This window comes from Bos taurus, chromosome 14 (genome assembly GCF_002263795.3).
Source record: "Bos taurus isolate L1 Dominette 01449 registration number 42190680 breed Hereford chromosome 14, ARS-UCD2.0, whole genome shotgun sequence".
Taxonomy (NCBI): domain Eukaryota; kingdom Metazoa; phylum Chordata; class Mammalia; order Artiodactyla; family Bovidae; genus Bos; species Bos taurus.
In genome coordinates, this window is record NC_037341.1 from 30,344,554 (window position 1) to 30,371,715 (window position 27,162).

Here is a 27,162-nt window from a genome sequence, read left to right on the forward strand (position 1 = left end):
GGAGTTTGTTTTAATGGGAACAGACTTGAGTTCAATGACCACAAACCACTTCAACAGATTTTACTTGTTTATATAAGAGACATTTTTAAAAAGACATTTATTTTTCTTTTTTCCTGGCATTAGCTAGGGACAATCTTGCCACAATTCTGCTTTATAAAACTACAAGAAAGGAACACTCAATTTGATGTTCATGTGAAATATAATTACCCACTTTTCTTCCTTTACAACACGTACTCCGTAGACAGGATGACAAGGCAAGAGGTACATAATACACTGCCTGTCATTAATAACAAGTGTGCTCTTTTGAAATTATTTTACAATAGCACTTATTGAAAATACCCTTTACTTGCTTTTTGGACTACTATGGATATTATAGAATTTTAACAAGTATTGCCTGTTTCAAATCAAAAATATAAATAGGAATTTATTAAATAAATGAATTGACCAGGTACAGTCATAAACAAGTATTGTAAATTTTAACACATATCAAGTTTCATTTTTACCCATGACCCTTAAGGTGATTACACAGGCAGGCTCTGGGTCCTATGCCAGGACCGCAGAGAGATACAGCTCCTTCACCTTGCCCTGAAGAAATATTACACGCTCCCCAAGGTTTTTCCAAAAGGCTGCCTACAAAATAAGTCTTTCTTAAATCTCCCAAGCATATGTGATCTCTTCTTCCTTTAAATCCATACAATATCTGGTTTATCCTTCCATAATAACGATAAAGCTAATAACAGCCCAAATCACACTTATCCTTGGGAACTTCAAATATGCTTCATCCATGCTAAACTTACATTCCCTATCCATCTCATTTCTTCCTTGCAGGCTCCTGCAAAGTAAGTACTGCTATTTCCACTTTATAGATGAGGAAACTGGGCAAAGATTTGAACTTAGGATTTAACTCCAAAAATAGTGATCTTAACAACTCTGCTGGGAACACTTGGTCTGCATTTGAATTGTATGTGATTTCTGTTTCCCCCCTCAGTTGGGGAGTTCTTTGGGCAGGTACCGCATGTGACCATCTCTGTATCACTTTATATATCTTCACAGTGTCTTACACAGTTAAAAAAAATTAAAATTAAAAAAAAAATTCTCTGTATTCTAAAAAGCAGCTATTCTTTCCACATTTGTCTCTTAAATTGGAACATATGCCCAATTGGTGTCCTGATTCACATGGTGATCTCTTTCTTCATTCTTTTCCTAAAAAGCTGTTATTAGCCCTTGGGTGTTTCCTACCAATGTTCTCTTAGGATCAATTAGTAATTAAACTTGGGTAGAAGCTTAACTACTGCAGATGCTTTCGAATTGTGATGCAGAAAGGACTCTTAAGAGACAGCAAAGGACTCTCGGACAGCAAAGAGATCAAACTAGTCAATCCTAAAGGAAATAGACCCTAAATGTTCATTGGAAGGACTGATGCTGAAGCTCCACTACTTTGGACACCTGATGCGATGAGCCAACTCATTGGAAAGGACCCCGATGCTGGGAAAGATTGAAGGCAGGAGGAGAAGGGGACAATAAGAGAATGTGATGGTTGAATGGCATCACCGACTCAATGGACATGAGTTTGAGCAAACTTGGGAAGACAGTGAAGGACAGGGAAGCCTGGTGTGCTGCAGTCCATGGGGTTGCAGAGAGTCGGACATGACTTAGCAACTAAACAATAACAAGAAGTTTAACTACTCAGAGAAAAGACTAGGTCACTGTAGAGGTAAATGTCTTCAGACTTTTAAATCCCATCTGAGTATTAATCAGAGCAGAAATTCAGAGGAGAAACCATCTGAAAGTGAAGGGGAAGGCAAACAGAGATAATTAATAGCATATTAGAAATAAAACATCATGAGTTCAATGCATTTCAAGGCAACATGCGGATTATACTAAGATCTTATGAGGAAGGGAAACTGCTGAATGCCTACATCTTTGTGATTCCCACACTGAGATAAGACAGAAACACAGACAGTGGCCAACCAGGAGTCCAGCTCCTCCTGACTCTGTACATACTCCATCACCACATGTCCTGGCAATGGCAGAAGAATGAGAAAAATCATGTGAAAACACTATAAACAGTCTTTCAGGCAGGACATGAGTAGCCTGGCTACCAGCTGTAGCTTGAAGGAAGTCCTAGGAGAGTTTGGGAGTGATGGCATGAAGGGAGTTGTTATGTATAAAATGATATCAAGCCTGGGCACTTTTGCATCCTCTCTGTTTTGCTTTGGACATTGGAGTGGTGGCCTGAAAGGTGACTCTGCAGATTATTCTTTCCATTAGCTTGGCTTGGCAAAGGAGGAAAGAGAACTGAAAGTAGCTGTGTTGGGGAAAGGGGTCTGAGTTTAAGAGAGGGTTTGTATTTTTATAAATAGAAGAGACTTAAGAATGTTTTTATGCTGGGAAGAGAGAGTCAGCATAGAGAGAGAGAAGAGAGGAGGATGTTTTTATGTTGATAAGGGGGAGTCAGCAGAGAGAGAGAGATAACAATGTTAGAAATTAACTACAGGGGTAATTTAAGGAGTAAGTTCCTTGAAGTAGCCCCTGAGTGCTATACCAGTTCAGTTCAGTTCAGTTGCTCAGTCGTCCGACTCAGTCCAACTCTTTGTGACCCCATGAATTGCAGCACTCCAGGTCTCCCTGTCCATCACCAACTCCCGGAGTTCACTCAGAATCATGTCCATCGAGTCGGTGATGCCATCCAGCCATCTCATCCTCTGACGCCCCCTTCTCCTCCTGCCCCCAATCCCTCCCAGCATCAGAGTCTTTTCCAATGAGTCAACTCTTCACATGAGGTGGCCAAAGTACCGGAGTTTCAGCTTTAGCATCAGTCCTTCCAGTGAACACCCACGACTGATCTCCTTTAGGATGGACTGGTTGGATCTCCTTGCAGTCCAAGGGACTCCCAAGAGTCTTCTCCAACACCACAGTTCAAAAGCATCAATTCTTTGGCGCTCAGCTTTCTTCACAGTCCAACTCTCACATCCATACATGACCACAGGAAAAACCATAGCCTTGACTAGATGGACCTTTGTTGGCAAAGTAATGTCTCTGCTTTTCAATATGCTATCTAGGTTGGTCATAACTTTCCTTCCAAGGAGTAAGTGTCTTTTAATTTCGTGGCTGCAATCACCATCTGCAGTGATTTTGGAGCCCCCCAAAATAAAGTCTGACACTGTTTCCATTGTTTCCCCATCTATTTGCCATGAAGTGATGGGACCAGATGCCATGATCTTTGTTTTCTGAATGTTGAGCTTTAAGCCAACTTTTTCACTCTCCTCTTTCACTTTCATCAAGAGGCTCTTTAGTTCTTCTTCACTTTCTGCCATAACGGTGGTGTCATCTGCATATCTGAGGTTATTGATCTTTCTCCTGGCAATCTTGATCCCAGCTTGTGCTTCTTCCAGCCCAGCGTTTCTCATGATGTACTCTGCATAGAAGTTAAATAAGCAGGGTGACAATATACAGCCTTGACAGACTCCTTTTCCTATTTGGAACCAGTCTGTTGTTCCATGTCCAGTTTTAACTGTTGCTTCCTGACCTGCATACAGGTTTCTCAAGAGGCAGGTCAGGTGGTCTGGTATTCCCATCTCTTCAGAATTTTCCACACTTTATTGTGATCCACACAGTCAAAGGCTTTGGCATAGTCAATAAAGCAGAAATAGATATTCTTCTGGACTCTCTTCCTTTTCCCATGATCCAGTGGATGTTGGCAATTTGATCTCTGATTCCTCTGCCTTTTCTAAAACCAGCTTGAACATCTGGAAGTTCACGGTTCACGTATTGCTGAAGCCTGGGTTGGAGAATTTTGAGCATTACTTTACTAGTGTATGAGATGAGTGCAATGCATTCTTTGGCATTGCCTTTCTTTGGGATCGGAATGAAAACTGACCTTTTCCAGTCCTGTGGCCACTGCTGAGTTTCCCAAAATTGCTGGCATATTGAGTGCAGCACTTTTACAGCATCATCTTCCAGGATTTGAAATATCTCAACTGGAATTCCATCACTTCCACTAGCTTTTTTTGTAGTGATGCTTTCTAAGGCCCACTTGACTTCACATTCCAGGATGACTGGCTCTAGGTCAGTGATCACAGCATGGTGATTATCTGGGTCGTGAAGATCTTTTTTGTACAGTGCTTCTGTGTATTCTTGCCACCTCATCCTAATATCTTCTGCTTCTGTTAGGTCCATACCATTTCTGTCCTTTATCAAGCCCATCTTTGCATGAACTCTTCCCTTGGTATCTCTGATTTTCTTGAAGAGATCTCTAGTCTTTCCCATTCTGTTGTTTTCCTCTACTTCTTTGCATTGATCGCTGAGGAAGGCTTTCTTATCTCTCCTTGCTGTTCTTTGGAACTCTGCATTCAGATGCTTATATCTTTCCTTTTCTCCTTTGCTTTTCACTTCTCTTTTTTCACAGCTATTTGTAAGGCCTCCCCAGACAGCCATTTTACTTTTTTGCATTTCTTTTCCATGGGGATGGTCTTGATCCCTGTCTCCTGTACAGTGTCAGGAACCTCAGTCCATAGTTCATCAGGCACTCTGTTTATCAGTTCTAGTCCCTTAAATCTATTTCTCATTTCCACTGTATAATCATAAGGAATTTGATTTAGGTCATACCTGAATGGTCTAGTGGTTTTCCCTACTTTCTTCAATTTAAGTCTGAATTTGGCAATAAGGAGTTCATGATCTGAGCCACAGTCAGCTCCCGGTCTTGTTTTTGCTGACTGTAGAGAGCTTCTCCATCTTTGGCTGCAAAGAATATAATCAAGTTTTTGCTAAATAATCATTTTAGCCTGAATGGTCAGGGCACAGAGGTATCAGCATTGATCTGGAGGAGGGATGGGTTTACAACTGAGCTGAAGGAATGACTGAAGAGAGGGTGCAGATATGGGTGTGTTCAGAGAGGTGTGGGGTTTGAGTTGGGAGAGATAACACAATGACATCTGAGTTCTTTACAAAGGAGATAAGGTTCATTGCCTAGAGTGAGAGGGAAATAGGTAAGGCAGAGGGCTTCTGGAGATTGGGGAAGGTTAACAATAACTGTGAAATGGACAACAGAAGAGCTGCCTTGTGTTGAGGGCATGACTGAGGTTGCAGACCACTTGTAGTGTGAGCAGTCTGTATGGTGTTAGGATTTTCTTTACCTGGGGTAACTATTTGTGGTAAAGAAAGGGGAGAAGAGGCAGATTTACCAAGACCTGAGCCATTGCTGGCTTCCCAGGTGGAGCTAGTGGTAAAGATCCTGCTTGCCAGTGCAGGAGATGTAAGTGATGTGGGTTCAATCCCTGGGTCGGGAAGATCCTCTGGAGAAGGGCATGGCAATCCACTCCAGTATTCTTGCCTGGAGAATCCCATGGACAGAGGAGCCTGGCAGGCTACAGTCCATAGTGTCACACAGAACTGGACATGACTGAAGTGACTCAGCACACATGCACGCATAGGCATTCCTACATAATTTTTATTTTTAACAATCCCGTTATATGTGTGGGTTAATCATATTTTCTCTCAAAGACTTTGGGTGGATACAAATAAATGAATATCCTGAATTGCATTTTGTAGCACTAAGACTTTCACTTGATTAATTATTGATAAGACAAGCTCTAACTCAGCTGTGCCCAGAAATTCCTTCTCACCCGTCACTCTCATCTTACTCATCCTGGTGGTCCAATGGTTAAGAATCCACCTGCCAATGCAGGGGACACAGATCTGATCCCTGGTCCAAAAAGATCCCACATGCCACAGGGCAACTAAGCCTGTGTGCCGCAACTACTGAGCCCACATGCCATAACTACCAAAACCTGCATGACCGAGCGCCTGTGCTCTGCAACACGAGAAGACACTGCCATGAGAAGCCTGAACACCGCAATAGAGAGTAGCTCCTGCTCACCGCAGCTAGAGAAAGCCCTCGAGCAGCAACAAAGACCCAGAGCAATAAAAAATAAATGACGAATAAACAAAGGAATAAAATAAACGAATGAATAAAGTACCCATCCTTTCACTCATTTCATGTCTTCCACTTCATGAAGCTTTCCTTGACTGCCAGACCTAGATGTCAGTTCTCTCTGCTTTAACATGTCATGGCACTTTGATGATAATTCTCTCACCATACTTATACACTGCTTTCTGTAGTAGAGTTTTTGTTTTTGTTTTTGCTATTTAACTCCTGCACCATTAGGCTCTAAGCTCTCTGAGGACACTGTATTCAATGCATCCCTGTAGCATCTGGCATGGTGCCTCATGCACCATAGGTTTGACATTAACACTTGAGGAAGTGGATGGATTATGAAGAGGAGATCCCAACTTTACAAAGGAACTAAGCTAGGATGTGAATATTCTTTTTTTCAACAAAGCTTCATGTTTTTGCTAAATAATTAGTTCTTGTAAAGCATTTAATGGGCTTCCCTAGTGGCACTAGTGGTAAAGAACTCCCTTGCCAATGAAGGGGACATAAAAGATTCGGGTTCAATCCCTGGGTTGGGAAGATCCCCTGGAGGAGGGCATGGCAACCCAACCCACCATTGTTGCCTGGAGAATCCCATGGACAGAGGAGCCTGGTGGGCTACAGTCCCATAGCGTTGCAAAAGAGCCAGATATGACGGATGCGACTTAGGACGCATGCACATACAATGCATTTAATATATAATTTACAAAATTTCAATTGCACTAGAAACACTTCAGTTTCAAAATTTTAACTGACCTAGAAACAATTTCTTTGTACAAAGTACATGTAGGAAACCACTAACTTTGGATTATTTGCTGCTGCTGCTGCTAAGTCACTTCAGTCATGTCTGACTCCGTGCGACCCCATAGACGGCAGCCCACCAGGCTCCCCGACCCCTGGGATTCTCCAGGCAAGAATACTGGAGTGGGTTGCCATTTCCTTCTCCAATGCATGAAAGTGAAAAGTGAAAGTGAAATTGCTCAGTCGTGTCCGACTCCGTGCGACCCCATGGACTGCCGCCTACCAGGCTCCTCCGTCCATGGGATTTTCCAGGCAAGGGTACTGGAGTGGGGTGCCATTGCCTTCTCCAGGATTATTTGCTAGGTCTCATGTTTTCGTTAACAGAAATTGTTGAAACTAAAGGTCTTTGTTCAGACTTTTCACTTTCTCTTGGTTATTTGTGCTTCTCTTGGAAACTCTAGCTCAGCTTTTAAGGCCAAGCATAATTCTCCAAAGTAGGAGAAGGTGTAAGCAATAGACCTCATTTTAGGATGATTCAGTCTGGGCGAGAGAGCACAACCTCTGGAGTCAGGTATTCCTCAGGTTGTCTCGTCTTCACTCACTACCACGGAGTTCAAGGAAAATTTTACTTCTCTGAACTATGTCCTTACAAATTAATGGCAATAACAACACATCTAGCTCACAAGTGTGGAGAAGGAAATGGCAACCTGCTCCAGTGTTCTTGCCTGGCAGCAGCAGCTCACAAGTGAGTGGTGAGAAGAAAGTATATGTTAAGTACCTAATCACAAAGCTCAATAAATGATATATTCCTTAACTCCTGAGCCATGATTGTGTCTGCTTCTTCCACGGGTGTAAGCAGTAGTGAAGAAGGAAATGGCAACCCACTTCAGTATTCTTGCCTGGGAAATCCCATGAACAGAGGAGCCTGGTAGGGCTGCAGTTCATGGGGTCACATGACTGAGCACACACGCGTGAGGAGGGTGGAGGAAGATGTGTTGGAAATAATGCGCTGGCAGTATACAGGTAGAACTGAAAAAAAAATTGGAAAAATTTTCGGAAAAGGTGCCTTGGTGAGAAAATTAGATCAATATCAGCCTTAGTTTTTGGAGATGTAGATCTTCACAGTGTGCCTTTATATTTGGCTTAAAGCATTTCTGAAAGAACAGGTTGTTATGCCAAAATGGGATTACACAAATACATTACAAAACAAAATATAGTTTTTAGAAATTTCCTAAGATGTCTGTGTTATTGGTCCTGTATATAACTTTCTGTTCTTCAAAAAGAGAGGAGTCATATAGCAAAGGGGATCCTCAAAGGATCACCTTACAGGATCTACACTGAGGAGTCCCTACAACTTGAGTTATGACACAGTAGAAAATGTCTCTGCTAATGACTTGAGCGTTTTATTTCTTGGATCTGTGATCATTTATTATTTTAACCTTTCAAACCCAGTAATTTTTAAAGCATTCGACTCAGCTACAGTACTTTTATTGGCCTGGAAATGTTTTATTGCAGCTTGGCTGACATTTTCCCTTACTAATGTCATTAGCACTACTTAAAAATGAATTATGTAGGGGTGTACAGTACTACCTTTGTTTTGAGAAAATCTTACAATTTTTATGAGCACATGAGGTGGGTCTCGTGGGAGTAAACATTAGCAACATATATCTTTCTGATTCTTCAGGCATGCTTACATTTCTAAGAAGCACAAGTAGTTTGGCTTGGAAAAAGGCCTGGAGTTAGATTTATTTTTTTCAAGATCATGTTGATTCTCATAACATCCCTTAAAGAAAAGTCCGGCTTCAGGGTCACTAAGGCTTAATTAAAATCTCTAGCACACAGTGTGTTAATATCCCTTACCTATGTTGGAGTTTTACCTCCTGGTAATTATATGCTAACACTGGTATTCAATAGGTCATCGAAATCAAATTAATGCAGGCATCTTTAAAGTCAGATATTATGTTCATCTACAACATTTTCATGTTTAAAAAGTACAAAATAAAGGAAAAGGGATATTTTTTAACCTTGGAGAACTGTGAAGGGGTGGACAAAAACAAGCATTTTCGTGGAAAAATAAACATTATCTGTGGGAAGAAATCCTAATTAAAGAAAATGGAAAGGCAAAGAAAGAACAAAATTCCTTAATGTACAAATGCTTTGCTGAGTCTTTAATAGGTAAAGAGTCAGGGTCCCAAACTGTGTTTCCTGGTTCTGTGATAGTAGAACTTCCTGTTCTACTGTAGAACTGTAGAACTTCCTGTTCCTGTAGAACTTCCAGTTTCTGGGCAGGATTCTCAAAGCGATGTCCTGAGGCCTCAGAACTGGGGTTCTTGAGGGCAGGGCTGGTGATCTGTGTTTTCACAAGCCCTCCAGACTCTCTTGGGCTTCCCTGGTGGCTTAGCTGGTAAAGAATCTGCCTGTAATGCGGGAGACCCAGGTTTGATCTCTGGTTTAGGAAGATCCTCTAGAGGAGGAGATGGCAACCCACTCCAGTATTCTTGCCTGGAGAATCCCATGGACAGAGAAGCCTGGTGGGCTACAGTCCACGGGGTCACCAAGAGTCAGATACAACTGAGTGACTAACACTTTCACTTTCTTTTTCAATCATTTCTCTAAGTTTTTATGAAGACATTTAGGAGGTTAGCAAAGAAGTATTTATGATCCATGGGAATAATTTCTTCTTAATTTCTCAAAGGACTGCTTAATGGAATTGCCCTCAAGTGTGTTCATGGACCAAAGGACAATTCCTCCCATCCCCACGGAAGCCCTATATTGGGGAAAAGTTTGGTTGGAAGATCTGGTTTGTAGTTAATGTTACCCTTTTCACGTAATTAGCTTTGTGATGTTGTGCAAGTCACAACCTCTGTAAGCTATAATTTTCTCACCCATAAAAATGTACTAAAAATACACTGCCTCACCGAGCTGTGAAGATGAAATGAAATGATGTATGTGAAGGTGGCTTGTAAATGCTAAAGCATGATATAAAACGTTAGTCGTTGGTATTAGAAGAGTGCAATATCTCGTCCCACCTTGAGAGATTTCGAAAGCACAATTCTCTAGCTTCACAGATACAAGTCGTTTCGTGCAATGAATGCAGGTAATTTTTGAATACCATATGGGGACAGTATCTAGAGAAAGTGAAGAGTATGAAAGGAAAGAATTCCAGTGAGAGCCTCCCTCTTTATAGCTCATTCCTTCCTGTGCCCGCCTCAGCAAACACTGGGGCCTGATTTGGCACTGCAGCAACACTAATCCCGGGCTTTTGAGCTTTTCTCCTTATCATCAGATCTCATGGGCAACGTCGGGTCACCCAGAAGTCACATTACTGGTTAATCTAGGATTGGTCTGCTAGCTCAGGATTTCTGAGTTCAGGCTAGGATGAGAATTTGTTATTTCTGGCAGCCTATACATTGTTGGAAAAACGAATGATTTTCACTGAGACTCTGTTCTCTTTCTATATTTCAAATTGTTCGAATGGTCTCTTTCTGTGAGTGGATTCGGGTAAGAATTAGCCCCATTAGGTGCTTATCAGAAAATGGCGATGCTGACAAGATCCAGAGAGTACAGCCTAGAGTGAAAATGGCATGTCCAGAAGGGTAGGGGACAACCCTGAAAGCACCCAGCTTTGAGATGTATCTCTGACACTTAACCACCCTGGGCCTTGATTTCCCAGCTTCAAAGTCAGGCAGTTAGACCAAAACTGAGTCATGAGGTCTCCTACATCTCTGCCCACATTTAAGATTCTATCATTCCGTGGGTCAGTTTAGAGACTAGGGGGTGTACCTTCCCAACCTCCTACCATGGACAGGAGAGGAAGTGCTCCACTGGAGGGTCCCAGATGGGCCTTTGGGAGGAGTAAGGATTCCACTCTGTGACATCACAATGTCCAGCCCAGGCTCAACCCTGGCTACTGAGAAGGAGAAGTTATCTGATATATTAAAGGTGAGACGCTACCTGATGGAGCTAGAAGGAATCAGCCAGCCATGACTCCGGTTCAGGTACGTTGACATTTGCTAAACTCAGAACAAATTTACTGTGTCTAAAGGAACAAGGGGCTTCCCTGATGGCTCAGACAGTAAAGAATCAGCCTGCAATGTAGTAGGCCTGGATTCAACCTCTGGGTTAGGAAGATCCCCTGGAGAAGGGAATGGCTATCCAGAGGACAGGACTACAAGATAGGTGTGTCTCCAGGCTTAGGAGTAACAGTGTAAGCACAGAGATGATGCACCAGTTGCTTTCGGGCAATGTAAAGGATCCAAATGAGCAGACCAAATGACAAAGGAGCTCCCAGCAGAAACACAGCTGTGGCATCTTCTCCAAACAGCCAGACTTCCTACTGTGAAGACAGACCACAAGAACATTTCCAAGACAGTTGGTGCCTAGTCCTCTCCCCATCCACTGAAGGGTGCAAAAGAGGTAAGGGAACCTCAACAGGTCAGTGTAAAATTACTTTCTAAAACAGTCTTCAATTAGTGCCTGGTGATGTCTATTCTTTTATCCAGGTATACTTCTTTTAATAGCTTCTTACCAGAATGATGTGAGTGAGTGCTAAGTTGCTTCAGTTATGCCCGACTCTGTGTGACCCTATGGACTGTAGCCTTCCAGGTTCCTCTGTCCTTGGGATTCTCCAGGAAAGAATACTGAAGTGGGTTACCGTGCCCTCCTCCAGGGGATTTTCCCAATCCAGGGATCGAACCTGAGTCTCTTATTTCTCCTGCATTGTCAGGCAGGTTCTTTACCATTAGTGCCACCTGCTGCTGCTGCTGCTGCTAAGTCGCTTCAGTCGTGTCCGACTCTGTGCGACCCCATAGAAGGCAGCCCGCCAGGCTCCACTATCCCTGGGATTCTCCAGGCAAGAACACCGGAGTGGGTTGCCATTTCCTTCTCCAATGCACGAAAGAGAAAGGTGAAAGTGAAGTCGCTCAGTCGTGTCCGACTCTTAGTGACCCCATGGACTGCAGCCCACCAGGCTCCTCCGTCCATGGGATTTTCCAAGCAAGAGTACTGGAGTGGGGTGCCATTGCCTCCTCCGTTAGTGCCACCTGGGAAGCCTCAAATGAGTAAGCTACTCTTTGTGACCCCATGGACTATAGCCCACCAGGCTCCTCTGTCCATGGAATTCTATGGGGAAGAATAAACTAAATGAAAACCAAGTTAACTGAAAGAAGTATTTTAATAGAAGGTTGTATAAAAAAGATGCAAACAAAATAAAAGGGAGGGAAAAAATATTATGGATTAGCAACCAATATTGATTCTCAGGTCTGCTTTTGAAGTTTCAAGGCTTAAAAGGCAGAAGGTCACCCCTAGAAACAGTGAAAGAGAAGGGCCTTCTGGTTGAGAAGAAAGTAAAACAGTTCAGTTGAGACTGTCTACCACTCCTCCTCCTAAAGAACTCCCACTAGTGAAATCATCGCTGGGGAGGCAGACAGTTCTGTTTTCTTTACCTTGCCTTGGGGTTTTGGCTTCTAACTTATTTGTTTCTTCCTGGAGTCTCGAGGCCCTGGGAGGCTCTGAGTGACGGCAAATAGCTGCTCTGTTTACCAGGAGGGCGGAGGGTGGGGTGGGTGCCAGTCTCTGACTCATCCACACTGGCTGCCCTCGGCACACCACGACCCCAGAGCCAAGTGCAGGACTGCTCGGGCAGGCACACTGAGATTCGCCTGTGAGATCCAGGTTTATTGCCATGTTCCTTTCCCAAGTGGAAGCAGCAGTCCAGTGTTCTGACAGGTAGATTAGTTGCCTGCCAGGGACCCCAAGAGGAACAGACAAGGCGGGGAGACCCAGTCTCTACCCACAGCACACAATTTTAACACTCTGACCTCCAACACCCTGGGAATAAATATATCTCAGCTGCAAAGCTAATATTCACTTGCTCTATAAAAGTAGTAATAATACAAAGCATGTAAATAAATCCAGAGGCTCAGTCAAAAACAAAATGTGTTTGCACATTGACTCTAGCACATATTCAACTTCCATCTAGAGAAGCCGCTATGATTTTCACAATTAGATTATGACCCCACCTCAAGTCCTTGGAAAGTAAAAGCTCATTGGTCCAGTGTTTAGACTTTATTCATTTTATAGTCATTGAAAACTACATTTGTGCTGTGCTAAGTTGCTTCAGTCATGTCCCACTCTTTGTGACCCTATGGACCATAGCCCACCAGGCTTCTGTTCTTGGGATTCTCCAGGCGAGAATACTAGACTGGGTTTCCATGCCCTCCTTCAGGGTATCTTCCCAATGCAGGTTTCGAACCTGCAAGTCTTACGTCTCTTGAATTGGCAGTTCTTTACCACTGGTGCCATCTGGGAAGCCCTGAAAACTATGTTTAAGTTTAACCTAAAATAACATCCACAAAACACAGAATATTCTAACTTGTCTACATTTACATTTATTGACTGTAATGTTCTCTGACCCTTGTGTTAGTCACACACCACAGACTTTTAGAGTTGTGGGGGGCAGCGGGGGGTGGGGGTAACTAAAAGATCATCCATTCCAACGTCCTAATTTCCAGAAAAGGAAACCAGCAGAGAGAGGTTAAATATCTTGACTTAGGCCATTGAGCTTGTTAGTGCTATCTTGAGACTAAGGCTTAAATCTTCTCACTCTCAGCCTGGTGGCCTCTTCAGTACTCCCTGCCCCAATTCATCCTGAAGGAATTTACTGGTTCATACTTGGACTATTTTAATTTCTAAGTCAGAATATTCTAAGATAAGGAAATCTCCTTTTATTTCCTTAGTGTAGTTATTGGTAAACTCTGGTACTCTAGGTAGGTGACACTCTTCACCAGAGTTCTCCCAGCCTTCAGCTCCAAACAAAACAAGCTTTGACCAAGGTCAACAGAAAGCACCTGAGACCTCATTCAAAAGGCTGAGAATACAATGAAAATGAATCCAGGGAAACAGATTGCCTACTCTGCCTTCTGACCTGATTCAGTTCATCTTAGTTCATTTCAGTTGCTCAGTCATGTCCAACACTGTGACCCCATGCACCGCAGCACACCAGGCTTCCCAGTCCATCACCAACTCCTGGAGCCTGCTCAAACACATGTCCATCAAGACGGTGATGCCACCTAGCCATCTCATCCTCTGTTTTCCCCTTCTCCTCCTGTCTTCAATCTTTCCCAGCATCAGGCCTGATTAGAAGTAGTCTATTAAAAAAAAAAAAAAGGAATTTATACAGTTAATGAGCATTTTGCTTTATAATAAATATACAAACTTTCTGTGGCCTTTTCCAGTTTAGGTAGATCACTTTTCTTATGTGTAGTAGTAATAGTTGTTCAGTCATGTCTGCCAGGCTCCTCTGTTACTGGAATCCTCCTGGCAAGAATACCAGAATTGGTTGCTATTTACTATTCCCTTCTCTAGGGGATCTTCCTGACCCAGGGATTGAACCTGTGTCTCCTGTGTTGCAGGCAGATTCTTCACTGTCTGAGCCACCAGGGAAGACTTGGCTTATGTGTGTGCATGTGTATACTCTGTGGTATGTATGTGTGTACTCTGGAAATGCAAATGTGAGTAAACTTAATCTGGCAGGCATGGAGCTTTACACCATCCATGGTAACTGACCTATCTTTATTACCTAGTTTGTCTCCTAAATGAGCCTTTCCTGACTTAAACCATGAATTAACATCTTGTTTAGAGTTACTGATAATTCAGGAGCAATCTTAGCATGTCCAGAGTCCATTTTATGTACAGTTGTCTATGTCTTGCAGCGCTAATTAATCTGTAAGTTGGAGTCCAGGCACACCCCAATACAGATACTCAGAGTTTTCTCCAACGGAATTCATTGCAAGTATATTAACATCAGCCTAAAGTCCCCAAATCTGAACGAAAATGAAATGAAGAATTGTTCAATATAAGCACAGACCTCATTTGTATAGCCAGCAGCTCCAAAGATCTGATTAATATTTTCTAGGTCACTAGCTTGTTTTTTAACTCACTGAAATGCATTTATCCTATAAGGATCTTCCATAGTTTTCTGGTTTTTCAGACAGATTGTCTTTAATAAAGGAGAATTATGAAATGATTACCAACAGGAAAGAAGATTCCATCATGGTATGGGGTTGAAACAAAGCTGTGGCAATATCTTTCAGCTTCCATATTCATTTCAAAAGTTGTGTAATAGATTGAGTAATTTTATACATCTTATCGCATAAAATGGCAGGAGAAAGCTTGACTATGAAAAATGGAGAGATAAGAGGAGCTTTCGTTTCAGATTCTCCATTGTGGGTTCTGAACTTTCAAATGCCTCCAGTAAGCTGAAACACAGGTATGCCAACTGTACTTTTGAAAAGCTTTCCACCTGAGAAATGCATCCTGACAAGTGTTATTAACAGCTGTGGGAGAGAAAAAAGAGAAAGGAAATCTGCCTCACCAGAGATCCTGAGACATTTGACTCTCTCCCTCTCTCTGTACCCCGCTCCTCTCCTCCCTGTCTCAATGCCGCCACCTGGGGAGCCTTGGCAAACAGCCACACCTGGATGGTTGACACATACCAGACACCCCCCTTCAACTTAGCCCAGCCCCCATACCCACTCTCCCAAGAATTGTGCAACAAGCCCTTTGTAACCCAAGGTTTGTGAAGTCTGGAAAGGAATGTGACCCGGAGCCAACAGGCGCTGCTGCCACCAGGGCCAAGAAGGAACTCTCCTGCTGTTTACCTTGCCCTTGGGGGAATCACAGAAAGTGCAAGATGTGCTCTAAAAGGAAGGGGAATGGAGCCCTTGGCAGGAGTGAGAAGCAGACACCCTAGGGCCTTCTGCCCTCTTCTCTGCCAACCTCCAGAGGCGAGCTTTGGGCTGCTCTCAGGAGAAGACTCTGAATCAGTTTTGAGTCATTCCACTTCATCCGGTTGTGCCTCTGCTGAACGTTGTGAGTGGTAGGGCCCATTCCTCCAGTTCCCCAGTGTAGGATGAAGGGTGATTGTAATGCTTGTGTGTGTGTGTGTGTGTGTGTGTGAGTCACTCAATTGTGTCCAGCTCTTTGCAAACCCATGGACTGTAACCCACCAGGCTCCTGCCATGGGATTTCCCAGGCAAGAATACTGGAGTGTATAGCCATTTCCTCCTCCAGGGGATCTTCCTAGTGCAGGGATCAAACCCACATCTCCTATGTCTCCTGCACTGCAGGAGGATTCTTTATCCACTGAGCCATCAGGAAAGCCACACCATGTAGTATAGTTAACTATTTTATTATTTTACCAATACTGCTTATAAACAAAAGGTGGTCCAAGAAAAACAGACTTGTTAGCCAGTTGAGAAGACCACTCACTTGACAACTAGAATGTCAGTATTCTTCTGCTCCTTTCAAGCATGTTTAGAATGCAAAGCCATTTCTATCAGCAGAGGTGAAAGCTTTCCTTTCATGTTAGAATCAGTTCTTTGTATGCTAGGAACTGACACTATCTTACTCCTCTTACCAGCATATAATTTCTTGTATCCTGTCCTTCCAAGGTGGTTATTATCCTTTCTTCTTTCTACCCCAAATGAATTCAGTGTCAATCAAATCTGTAGTTTTTGACAAGGGACGATGTATCAGTATACCAGGCACAGTGGCAATAACAAAATGCAATGTTTGCCATAAATTGGGTTCTTTTAACAATGAAGGATTTAGGTGAGGAGATGAGATATACACCTGTGAAGAGTTCAAAAGCAAAGAAAGAACTGCATAACCACATGAGAAGTGATTTTACGGACTTCAGTGTGCCCAGGACTTCAGAGTGCCCAGGACTTCAGTGTGCCCAGGACTTCAGAGTGCCCAGGACTTCAGAGTGCCCAGGGCAGACGCAAAGTTGTCTCCAGTGTTCAGGTTGCTCATTACAGCACAGTTAGGACTTGAGAGAACTTTGAAGAGAAACAGAACAGTGACTGATGCAAGCTTGGGGAGGAAGACAATTTTCTGGCACGAATTTTGGCCCCAGCACAGTGGGTCTTGTCCCGCTCAGCCCTCATCTCCACCCTCTCCCTGTGCTTTCACAACTCCTTCTTTGCATGTGATACAAACAGTTCACAAGGTTGCTTTGGGACAAGGAAACTGGAGTCATGGAAACATGACACTCCAGGAAGGATGAAACCCACCCTGACAGGTGCTCTCTGTGAAAGGGCCTACCTGCCGTAACCAGAGTTGTGTTGGACTTTAATTATGGACCTGGGCTTCCTGACTTTACACTCCAAGTCAACATGCTCTAAATCTGATTCATTATCTTCCTCCAAATCTGATCTCCTTTTGTGACTCCCATCTCGGCCCATGACCTCAGCACATTCCCAGCTATTCTAGCTAGAACCGTGAGTCCTCCCTGGCACTTGGCCACCAGGCCCAGGAGGTTATGGCTCCACATCTCTCTGGAATCCATCACTTCCTGCTGGTTCTGCTGGCTGCTGCCTTGGACCAGGCTGTTTCCCATCGTGTTTCCCAGGGTAAGTCATCTCCCCAGCTTCATTCCTCTGCACTCTGCCAGTCACATCTTTCTAAAACAAACACTAGAGTTTGTCACTTGCCAGTTTTAAAACAGTTCAGGTTTCCCACTGTTTAAAAAAATGAGGACTGAACTCATCTTGAGGTTCCCAAGTGGCCAAGTGGTAAAGAACCCACTGACCAATGCAAGAGACGTAAAGGAGGCATGTCCAATCTCTGGTTTGGGAAGATCCCCTAGAGGAGGGCACGGCAACCCACTCCAGTGTTCTTGCCTGGAGAATCCCATGGACAGAGGCGCCTGGCGGGCTACAGTACATGGGGTCACACAGAGTTGGACATGGCTAAAGTGACTTAGCATGCATATATAAACTCATCTTGGCTTTCAAGAGGTCCTTCACTTTCTGTAGCCTCCCTGGGCCGCACCTCTCCTCGGCCACCTGTTCACCTGGTCCTCCCCCCACCGTGCACTGGATGGATCCCTTTGCTTCCCTTTCTCCAGCTTGCCCAGAACTTTCCTGCCACTGTGTTCTTTCTTATGCAGGTCTCTTCTGACAGCTAAACTCCTGCATGAGTCCTCCTCAAAGGGGTGACCACTTTCTTCCCCCATTATTTATGATCTTCTCATGACATTCTTATTACGTATGACCCTTTATGCTGAAGGATTAACCTGGGTGTGGTTGGAACACCAGGGAGAAGGGAGAAGAATGTTTTAAGACAGGGATTAACATGTCAGTGATGATTCCCAGGTGGCGCTAGTGGTAAAGAATCTTGTCTGCCAATGAAGGAGATATGGGTTCAATCCTGGGTTGAGAAGATCCCTTGGAGGATCTCATATGGGTTCTCATAGCAACCCACTCCAGCATTCTTGCCTGGAGAATCCCATGGACAGAGGAGCCTGGAGGGCTACAGTCCATGAGGTCACAGAGTTGGACATGACTGAGCAACTGAGCACACAGCACGTCAAAGACTCAGAGGAGACATTCTGTCTCTTCTGACCAGTTCACAGGAGTTGGTGGAAGTCAAGTCTGAGTCGAGGGGAAGGAGCTGGGAGGAGATGGCTCTGGATAAATATGCAGAGGCTAGCCTTGCTAAGGAGCTGGGACTTTAGCTTGACATCAGTGGGCCACTCTAAAGGGTTATAAGCAGGGGAGGGACAGGATACTACTAGCATTCTAAAAGAATGTAGTGTTCAGAGAAAAGATGGGAACGAAGAGAGACTGGAGAAAGGCGTCTCAATTAGGATGCTGGCAGGATAAACCAAGGAGGTGATGAACTGGGTCTAGATTAGTGAGAGTGGCAAGAGAGGAAGACAGTGGGCTTCCAGGAGCTTTAGAAAGGAGGACTAATGAGGCCTTGTTGATCGACCACGCCTGGATTACTTGGAGGAGAAGTGAAGGGAGACAGCCAGAAAAGGCCCAGCAGACACTGTCCTAGCTGCGGTATCACTTCCTGATAATGCCTCACACCAGGGAGACTTCATATTATCCCAAAAGAAACAGGAGGCAAAGAGGATTTCTTGGCTTAGGTAACCCTACTTTTTTTTTTTTTAATTTAAACTTATTTTTAATTGGAGGATAATTTGTTTACAATATGGTGGTGGACTCTGACATACATCAATATGAATCAGCTCTAGGTATACATATGCCCCCTCCCTCTAGAACCTCCCTCCCACCTCCCACCCCATCCCACCTACGTTTCTGAAAGAGAAAACTGGAAGTGGCGTGGAGCATGGCCAGAAAGGAGAAGACTGGCCACAGACGAGACTAGACGGCAGAGCTATTGAGGTGGGGTGTTAAATGCTGACAGTGCACAGCTGCTCAAAGCAGGGGGCCCTTCTTGGTGCTGGTAATTCTTCCTCAAACATAGTTTAATGAAAAAAAAAAAATAGTGTTTTAATTGAAAAGTTATATGTGCATGTTGTAAAAAAAAAAAAAAATTAAACAGTGGCTACGCAATGAAAAACAATTCTCCCTGCCCCCGCCCAGGCCCCAGTCCTTTTCCTCCATGGAGATTTTGCAAGTTTTACATACTCTCCAGAAAGGTTTTGTGCATATACAAATGTGTCTGAGTATGTATTATGTGCATGCTGCATCTCTGTGTACGTATGTCTATACACAGATGCATAGATCTACTTTTAAAAATGAGATTACTATACAGAAGCCTTGTGTGTGTTAATTGCTCTTTGAGACCCATGGACTGTAGCCCTCCAGGCTTCCCTGTCCATGGAATTCTCCAGGCAAGATTATTGGAGTGGGTTGCCATTCTCTTCTCCAGGGGATCTTTCTGACCCAGGGATTGAACTCTGTACTGCAGGTCTCCTGTACTGCAGACAGATTCTTTAGCATCTGAGCCACCAGAGAAGCCCAAACATAGGCCTTCCTTTTTTTAAAAAAACGGGAAACTGTGTTTTGTTATACCATTTTTATGTCAGCTTCATTCTCTTCAATGTCTACTATGGCTATGCTCCTATGGTGATCTCACAAACCCCCTGTTGATTAACATCGAAGTCAAACTTGGTTTTGAAGTGTCCTTTTCCTTGTACCCCATCCTCAGCTCCTCACGCGGTGGATGCTTTAAACTCTTCCTGGCTCCACTCTGGGGGCACTCTCTCCTTCCATGTACCTCTTTTCAAATCTAAAGTAAGAGAACTCCCTCTGCAGCCACACAAATTTAGCACAAGCTAAATTTTCTTCCATCATGGAGTCAACTGGCCAACCTGACTTATCAGATCATATTTCTTGGGCAAAAAGATTAGTCTTTTCTCTAAATCTATGAAATGTGCTTCGAACTGTACTTATACAGGTGCCACAAGGCGGGTTATCTCTAAACTCTAAAATGTCAGAGCCCCACTGCCAATCAAAGTTAAGCTCAGAGTAGCAGATATTTTTCTTCTCAGAGATGATGCTTTCAATAAGGCTGGCCAAGGACTCTCCAGGCACTTAGCTTTTAGAGGACACTGTAGTTGATACAGGCTCTGGATCTCTTTCATTTGTTTGCTAGAGTCCCCAGGGCTCATAGGTATTCAGTGAATCTTGGTGAATAGACATCTATGCCTATAAGTATTATTCCTGATGGTCTTCCTGTTATTTTGCTTTTCAAAGACTTGGTGGGCATTTTATCCTCTATTGCCCTTCATAGTGTAAACAGTAACCAGACCCTTTTTCCTCCCCAACTTGGATTTCAGGGTGTGTGTGCTAAGTTGCTTCAGTTATGTTCAATTCTTTGCGACCCCATGGACTGTAGCCCACCAGGTTCCTCTGTCCATGGGATCTCCAGGCAAGAATGCTGGAGTGCGTTGCTATGCCCTCCTCCAAGGGATCTTCTCAACCCAGGGATTGAACCCATATCTCCTTCATTGGCAGGCGGATTCTTTACCACTAGCGCCATATGAGAAGCCCTTCATCCTGTTCTACCCATCCCCAAAATCTGCCCATAAAGCCAGGATAAAATGCACATGAATCAAAAATTCTACAGGGGTGCCACCTGCTGATTCACCCATGGGACAGGCCTGGGCTTTCCCTTTGTTGGGTCTGCTCCTCAGCTTACAAGTTGCTGCTCCTTACTTTCTACCTCCACCAGCACTGTCAGGAAACACTGTACTGGGAGCCCCTAAACCAACCTTATATAAAGGGGACTCCTCTGTCCCCTCTCAGGGCTGCTTCCTGCGAGTCCCCTTCATTGGGACAACATAGGCAGTCCTAACAGTGCAGCTGAGTTGGGTAGGTCACAGCAAACCTCGGTTCCTAGAGAGGAGGAATCAGAGGTTCCTCTTATGTCTTACCCAAGTTTACAGTCACGGGCTGAGTCATCTGTCCCCCAGGCCAGTGTTCCCCAGAGATATCAGTTCTGAGGGTGTGGGGGCAGGGCTGCGGGGCAAGTGAAGAACAGTTTATCTCCAAGGCAGCAGCTGAGGGGCAGAAAGACATGCAGGCTCCGACAGACAACAAGGGACGTCAGCACCCCTCTTGCGTGTCTGCCTGCATGTACACTGATGTATGATAACTGGACCATAAAGAAGGCTGAGTGCCAAAGAATTGATGCTTTCAAACTGTGGTGTTGGAGAGGACTCCTGAGAGTCCCTTGGACGGCAAGGAGATCAAACCAGTCAGTCCTAAAGGAAATCAACCCTGAATATTCATTGGAAGGACTGATGCTGAAGCTCCAAAACTTTGGCCACCTGATTCGAAGAGCAGACCCACTGGAAAAGACTCTGATGCTGGGAAGGATTGAAGGCAGGAGGAGAAGCGGGAGACAGAGGATGAGATGATTGGATGGCACCTTCGACTGAATGGACATGAGTTTGAGCAAGCTCTGGGATTTTTGTGATGGACAGGGAAGCCTGGTGTGCTGCAGTTCGTGGGATCGCAAAGAACTGGACATGACTGAGTGACTGAACGACAACAACAGCACAAACAAAGCAAGTATCGCTAGAGATGCTGGGATGGGATGGACCTTATGAACAGAAGCCGATTCCCTTTAGTCTTCATGTTTTGCTGGAAGGGCCTGGAAAGGGCTAAGATTCCCATCTGTCTGGAATTGAAGTGAATGACTCACTATGGACCCCATTCCCAACGGAAGTGGCTTTGGCTTATATCATGTATTCACAGAAACTCAGCTTGACTGTTAGTTTGCAGGGATCCACCCAGAGGATTCTCCATGGCAGGCCAAACAGGCATGCATCTGGGCTGCATGGGACGACATTTCTAGATTAGATCCCTGGTCTGGCTCCCTTTGTTTTGTTGTTGGTCTTGTTTCCAGAGCCTGCAAACCTGATGACAAGAGCCGAGGGCAGCTGTGCTTGTGTCAGGCAAGGCTCTGAGGACATTGTCAGATATTTACACAGAGAAACAGTCCTTGGTGGGAACAACACAGAAAAAAAAGTAAAATAACATCGCTTATTGTTTTCAAGATCATTCTACTTTAAAATTTTTTAAACCTAAAAGGGGGGCTGCCCTGGTGACGCAGACAGTAAAGAATCTGCCTGAAATGCAGGAGGTGCAGGTTTGATCCCTGGGTGGGGAAGATCTCCTGGAGAAGGGAATGGCTACCACTCCAGTTTTCTTGCCTGGAGAATCCCACGGACAGAGAAGCCTGATGGGCTACAGTCCATGGGGTCACAAAGAGTCGGATATGACTGAAATGACTTAGCACACACTCTCGCATGCACGAGCAACTAACACACATACACAAACATAAGGATAAACGGACTTCAGGCGCTTTGAGAGCAATAGAGCCATTGTTGTGAAGGCAGCACACCCTAGAGGTGGATAAAGAATCTGGAAGGTATGCAGAGACATGGTTGCTCGTCCTGGCTGCTAAGGACTCACTCATGCGCTTGGACAAATATCCACTTCACTGCCTGACTCGGGGTTCTTGGACCTGGGAGACCTGTGCACCAACCGAGGCTTTGCTAGTACTTTGTCCGGTGTTAACATGAAACTCCTCTGAGCCTCAGAGGAGTCTCTTGGCTTATGAAATGGGAATAAGAACCCTTTCCCTGCCTGCCTGACCCAGCTTCTGTGGAGGTCAAATGAACATATGTGAAAATACATTTAACCATCGAGTACTCTATGTTTTTTTCCCGAGTGGCACATAATGTCTTTTGACGGAAGTGAAGAAAGAGTTTGGGATGAGAGTGATGGAGGATGGTGAAAGGATTAGGGTTCCCCTAGGACACAAAGGCAAACTCTGGGAGATAGTGAGGGAGAGGGAGGCCTGGCGTGCTGCCTTCCATGGGGTCTCAAAGAGTCGGCCAGGACTCGGCCACAAGACACACAGAGGGTATGAGGCAGGGTTGCAGCTGCTAACAGAGACCATGGGTCTGTGGTTCTGGTATCTGCCTCAGCCATGGATCCACAACTGGATGTTGGCTGGGGTGGTGAAAGGAATTGGGAGCATGGACAAGGGAATATTATAGTTACAGTATCTAGGCTGAACAGGGAGAGGGCGGAAGAAAGGAACAACTGACAGATTTGGGGAGCTAGGGGGGTACTAGTGAGATGGTAGTACCAAGAGCACAGGGAGGTTAGCTGGTGAGGTAGGCAGTAGTGGGTGAGGCTGGAGTTCAAGGTTTGTGACCTGGAGAACATCCAGGTATCTGAACAAGGAGTCACAAGGGAGGGTGTGCTGGCTGGGAGGCCTACATGGGAGCTGAAGGCCCCGAGGTCAAAGGTCAGTGACAGGACTTGGGGTGGAGAGAGTGAGAGCTGAGTGCCAAGATCCCGAGGAGCGTGGGTGAGTTGATAGGCCTGGGGACGGCCATGGGGCAAACGGGACCAGTGGATGGTAAGGACATCAGAGGTGGTGGGCAGAGTGTCTGGGAGGTTGGAAGGAGAATGCTGCTGCTGCTGCTTCAGGGTTAGGGAGGCCCAGAAAATAGAATGGCCCCAAGGCGTGCTCAGATTTAAAAGTTAATATGCAGTATACAGAACTGGTCACTTTATGTACAGATAATCAAAAGTTGTAGGGGCACCCTGGCCTCAACAGGTAAACCTATACGTGTGTGTGGTCAGTCATGTCAAACTCTTTGCAACCCTTTGGACTGTAGCCCTCCAGGCTCCTCTGCCCATGGAATTTTCCAGGCAAGAATACTGGAGTGGGTTGCCATGCCCTCCTCCAGAGATCAAACCTGCATTTCCTGTACTGGCAGGAAGACACTTCACCACTGTACCACAAGAGAAGCCCATGTAAACATATAGAACAAACTGTTTTGGACAACTCCTTTTAGCCATTGACATTTTAAAATATTGTAGGCTCAACAGCACGTGGGAGTTGGTTTGCACCAGTGGATGAGGGATGCACATTGTTAAATTTTCTGGAATTTTGGCAAGCTTGGTGTTATGTTGGTAGCTTGAAGCAGGCCTGTGAGGGAATAGTTATGCCAAGAAAATTTGCAAACACTTGACCACTAGAGCTTTTTCTCCCCTGGAAATCTGGTTGTTGAATATTTTCTAGCACACCACTGAAGAGGCCTAATGAGAACCTCCAGCCTGCCCAGCCTTACAGTCCTGTTGTGGGTTTAACTGTGTTACTAAAGGAGAAACGTCGTAATCCCAGTGTGTATGGATGTGACCTTCCTGAAAGTACGGTTCTGCCCATGGAATTAAGATGTCAGTTACGATGAGGACACCCTGGAGTAGGAGCTTTGTTTAGTCGCTCAGTCATATGACTCTTTGGTGACCCCATGGACCGTAGCCCCCTCAGGCTCCTCTGTCCATGGACTTCCCAGGCAAGGATATTGGAATGGGCAGGGTAGGTCCTTAATCCCACATGACTGTAGTCTGTAAGAGGAGCCGCAGAGACAGACACACACAGAGAGGAGCACCATGTGAAGACGGAGCGGGAAGGACACTGTGGCTAGGGAGGCAGAGACTGAGGCACGCCAAGGATGGCCCAGCGCCAGAAGCCAGGAGAGTGCCGCGAGCTTTGTTCCCTCAGAGCCGCCAGAACGAGCCAACCTGGTCCACAACACCTCGATTGCAGACTTCAGCCTCCCAGGACTGTGAGATGATACGCTTCCATTGTTCTAAGGCATCCACTTTGTACTAGCTTGTTCAGCGTGGCCAGAAACTGACACACCTGCCATGCCATCCCGTCTGGGCACCAGACTGGTGGGAGTTCCCCAGTGAGAACTGCGGAGGGAAGGTCCTTGTTCCTGTGCTCTGGCTCCCAGGGAACCCCTCCTCTCCCCTCCCCAGCCTGCCTGTCCTGCACTGTCATCTGCTCCTCCTTGTCAGCTGCCTCGGATTGTGGAGTGTGCTTTTTAAAAAAATTATTTATTTTAACTGGAGGATAATTGCTTTACATTATCATGATGGTTTTTTGCCGTACGTCAGTATGAATTGGCCATAAGTACACGTGTCCCCCTCATCCTGAACCCCCCTCCCACCTCCCTCCATATCCTATCCCTCCAGATTGTCACACAGCACCTGCTTTGGGTGCCCTGCTTTATACATCAAACTCACACTGGTCATCTATTTTACATATGGTAATGTATATGTTTCAATACTATTCTTGCAAACCATCTCACCCTCTCCTCCTTCCACTGAATCCAAAAGTCTGTTCTTTATGTCTGTGGCTTCTTTGCTGCCCTGTATGTAGGATCATCAGTATCATCTTTCCAGATTCCATATATACATGTTAATATATGACATTTGTCTTTCTCTTTCTGACTTACTTCACTCTGTATAATAGGCTCTAGGTTCATCCACCTCATTAGAACTGACTCAAATGCATTCCTTTCTATGGCTGAGTAACATTCCATTGTGTACATGTACAACTTCCTTATCCATTCATCTGCCGATGGACATCTAGGTTGCTTCCATGTCCTAGCTATTATTGTAAATAGTGCTGCAGTGAACAATGGGGTACAGGTGTCTTTTTCAAGCAAGATGAAAAGACAGCCCTCAGAATGGGAGAAAATAATAGCAAACAAAAACAACTGACAAATAATTAGTTTCCAAAACACAAGCAGCTCATGCAGCTCAATACCAGAAAAATTAACAACCCAATCAAAAAGTGGGCAGAAGATCTAAACAGATATTTCTCCAAAGAAAACATACAGGTGCATAATAAACACATACTGCTCAACACCACTTATTATTAGAGAAATGCAAATCAAAACCACAGTGAAGTATCACCTCACACTAGTCAGAATGGCCACTATCAAAAAGTCTACAGACAATAAATGCTGGAGAGGGTGTGCAGAAAAGGGAACCTTCTTACACTATTGGTGCGAGTGCAAATGGATACACCCACTATGGAGAAGAGTATGGAGAGTCCTTAAAAAACTAGGAATAAAACTAGCATATGACCCAGCAATCCCACTACGGGGCATATACCCTGGAGTGTGCTTTTAAGTGTAGATGAGTTGTCTCCTCTTCTAACTGGTAACTTGAAGCTGTAAATTCAAGGTAGCTGAGGGTGAGGCCAGTGCAGCCATTTCAGACTGCAGTATACTCCTGCCTTTAAAAAACTTACCCCACCTTGCTGGTTGAGGAACACCTAAGATCTGGTGTTTCGGGACCTCTGTAATGTGCCAGAGAAAGAGAGAGTGAGCGAGCGAGCGAGCGAGAGCAGGAACGGCTCCTGGCCTCGGCCTCCCCCAGCAGCAGCCAGCAGGCACTGATGTGCTGGTTATAGATTTGCTGCCTGGAGCTCTTGGGTCTTCTGCTCTGGCCCAGTCAATGGGTGTGAGACCTCTGAATTGCAGCAACTGCCCCTAAGTTTCCCCCTTCAGACAAATTCCAGAACAGATTTTTATAAGGTTATGTTTTAAACCCCCCAACTGCCTAGCTACTTGACACTATTGCAAAACTTCAGCTTCAGAAGAATGCAGCAAAAGGGCGGTGTCCCCTCTAGCCATGTCTTGCCCCACCCTGATATTTCCATGAGTGTTTTTCTTGGTGATTCTCAGAATCTCAGGTGGCTGAGGGAGCTGCGTCAGCGATGAGTTATCTGTCTGTGCGTGTGTTCAGTCATGTCCAACTCTTTGTGACCCCACTGTAGCATGCCAGACTCCTCTGTCCATAGAATTTTCCAGGCAAGAATTCTGGAGTGAATTGTCATTCCCAACTCCAGGGATCTCGCCCATCCAAGGATTGAACCCCGGTCTCCTGAATCTCCTGCATTGGCAAGCAGATTCTTTACCAGTGTGCTACCTGAGAAGTCCAGGGATATTAAACAGAATGGGTGATTTGGGGTGAGGACTGCTTAGCAGCTGCAATTCCTGTTTACAGTTCATTACATTTTGAACACCAGAGGGCGATACAGTCACAGGGAAGAGCTGCTCGGCTTCATTTTCCTAACGTGAGATCAAATGTTGAAAATTGTTCTTTTGACTGTTTCGCTCTGTCTCTAAGAAAGATACGGCAAAGGCTTTTGAGACCACTTTCTGGATGTCCAAGTCCTGACACCTGGCCCTGGGACACCCACCAGAGGGTGCTGGGCAGGGTCACAGCTTCCTTTGTGGGGAAGCCCTTGTCACTGACCCTCCCACCCCATGCTGAGATTATCCGTGCTCAGCTCTTTGGGAGGGTGTGGATTGTGTCCCAGGTAAGAGCTACTTCGAGTGGGGA

The 27,162-nt window shown here is 44.9% G+C and overlaps 1 protein-coding gene and 1 long non-coding RNA gene across 6 annotated transcripts in view; one reads left to right on the forward strand and one right to left on the reverse strand.

Moving 5' to 3' along the window:
* Positions 1-8,826: 8,826 nt before the first annotated feature.
* LOC132342201 (uncharacterized) lies at positions 8,827-10,546 on the reverse strand. Its single transcript, XR_009490496.1, has 2 exons — positions 10,473-10,546; positions 8,827-9,090 (listed from the first exon to the last, which is right to left on the reverse strand). It is a non-coding gene; the product is annotated as an uncharacterized lncRNA (long non-coding RNA).
* Positions 10,547-10,557: 11 nt separating this feature from the next.
* The window catches only part of DNAJC5B (DnaJ heat shock protein family (Hsp40) member C5 beta), a 93,072-nt gene continuing 76,467 nt past the window's right edge, over positions 10,558-27,162 (forward strand). The window contains exons 1-2 of one of the 5 annotated variants that reach the window (XM_025001594.2): positions 10,558-10,671; positions 10,998-11,089. The gene's annotated coding sequence lies outside the window, so the exon portion shown is untranslated. Of the gene's footprint in view, positions 10,672-10,997; positions 11,090-14,085; positions 14,154-14,870; positions 14,943-27,162 lie in introns of those variants that run through there. The other 4 variants (XM_059893273.1, XM_059893274.1, NM_001075866.2 and 1 more) reach the window with 4 other exon arrangements.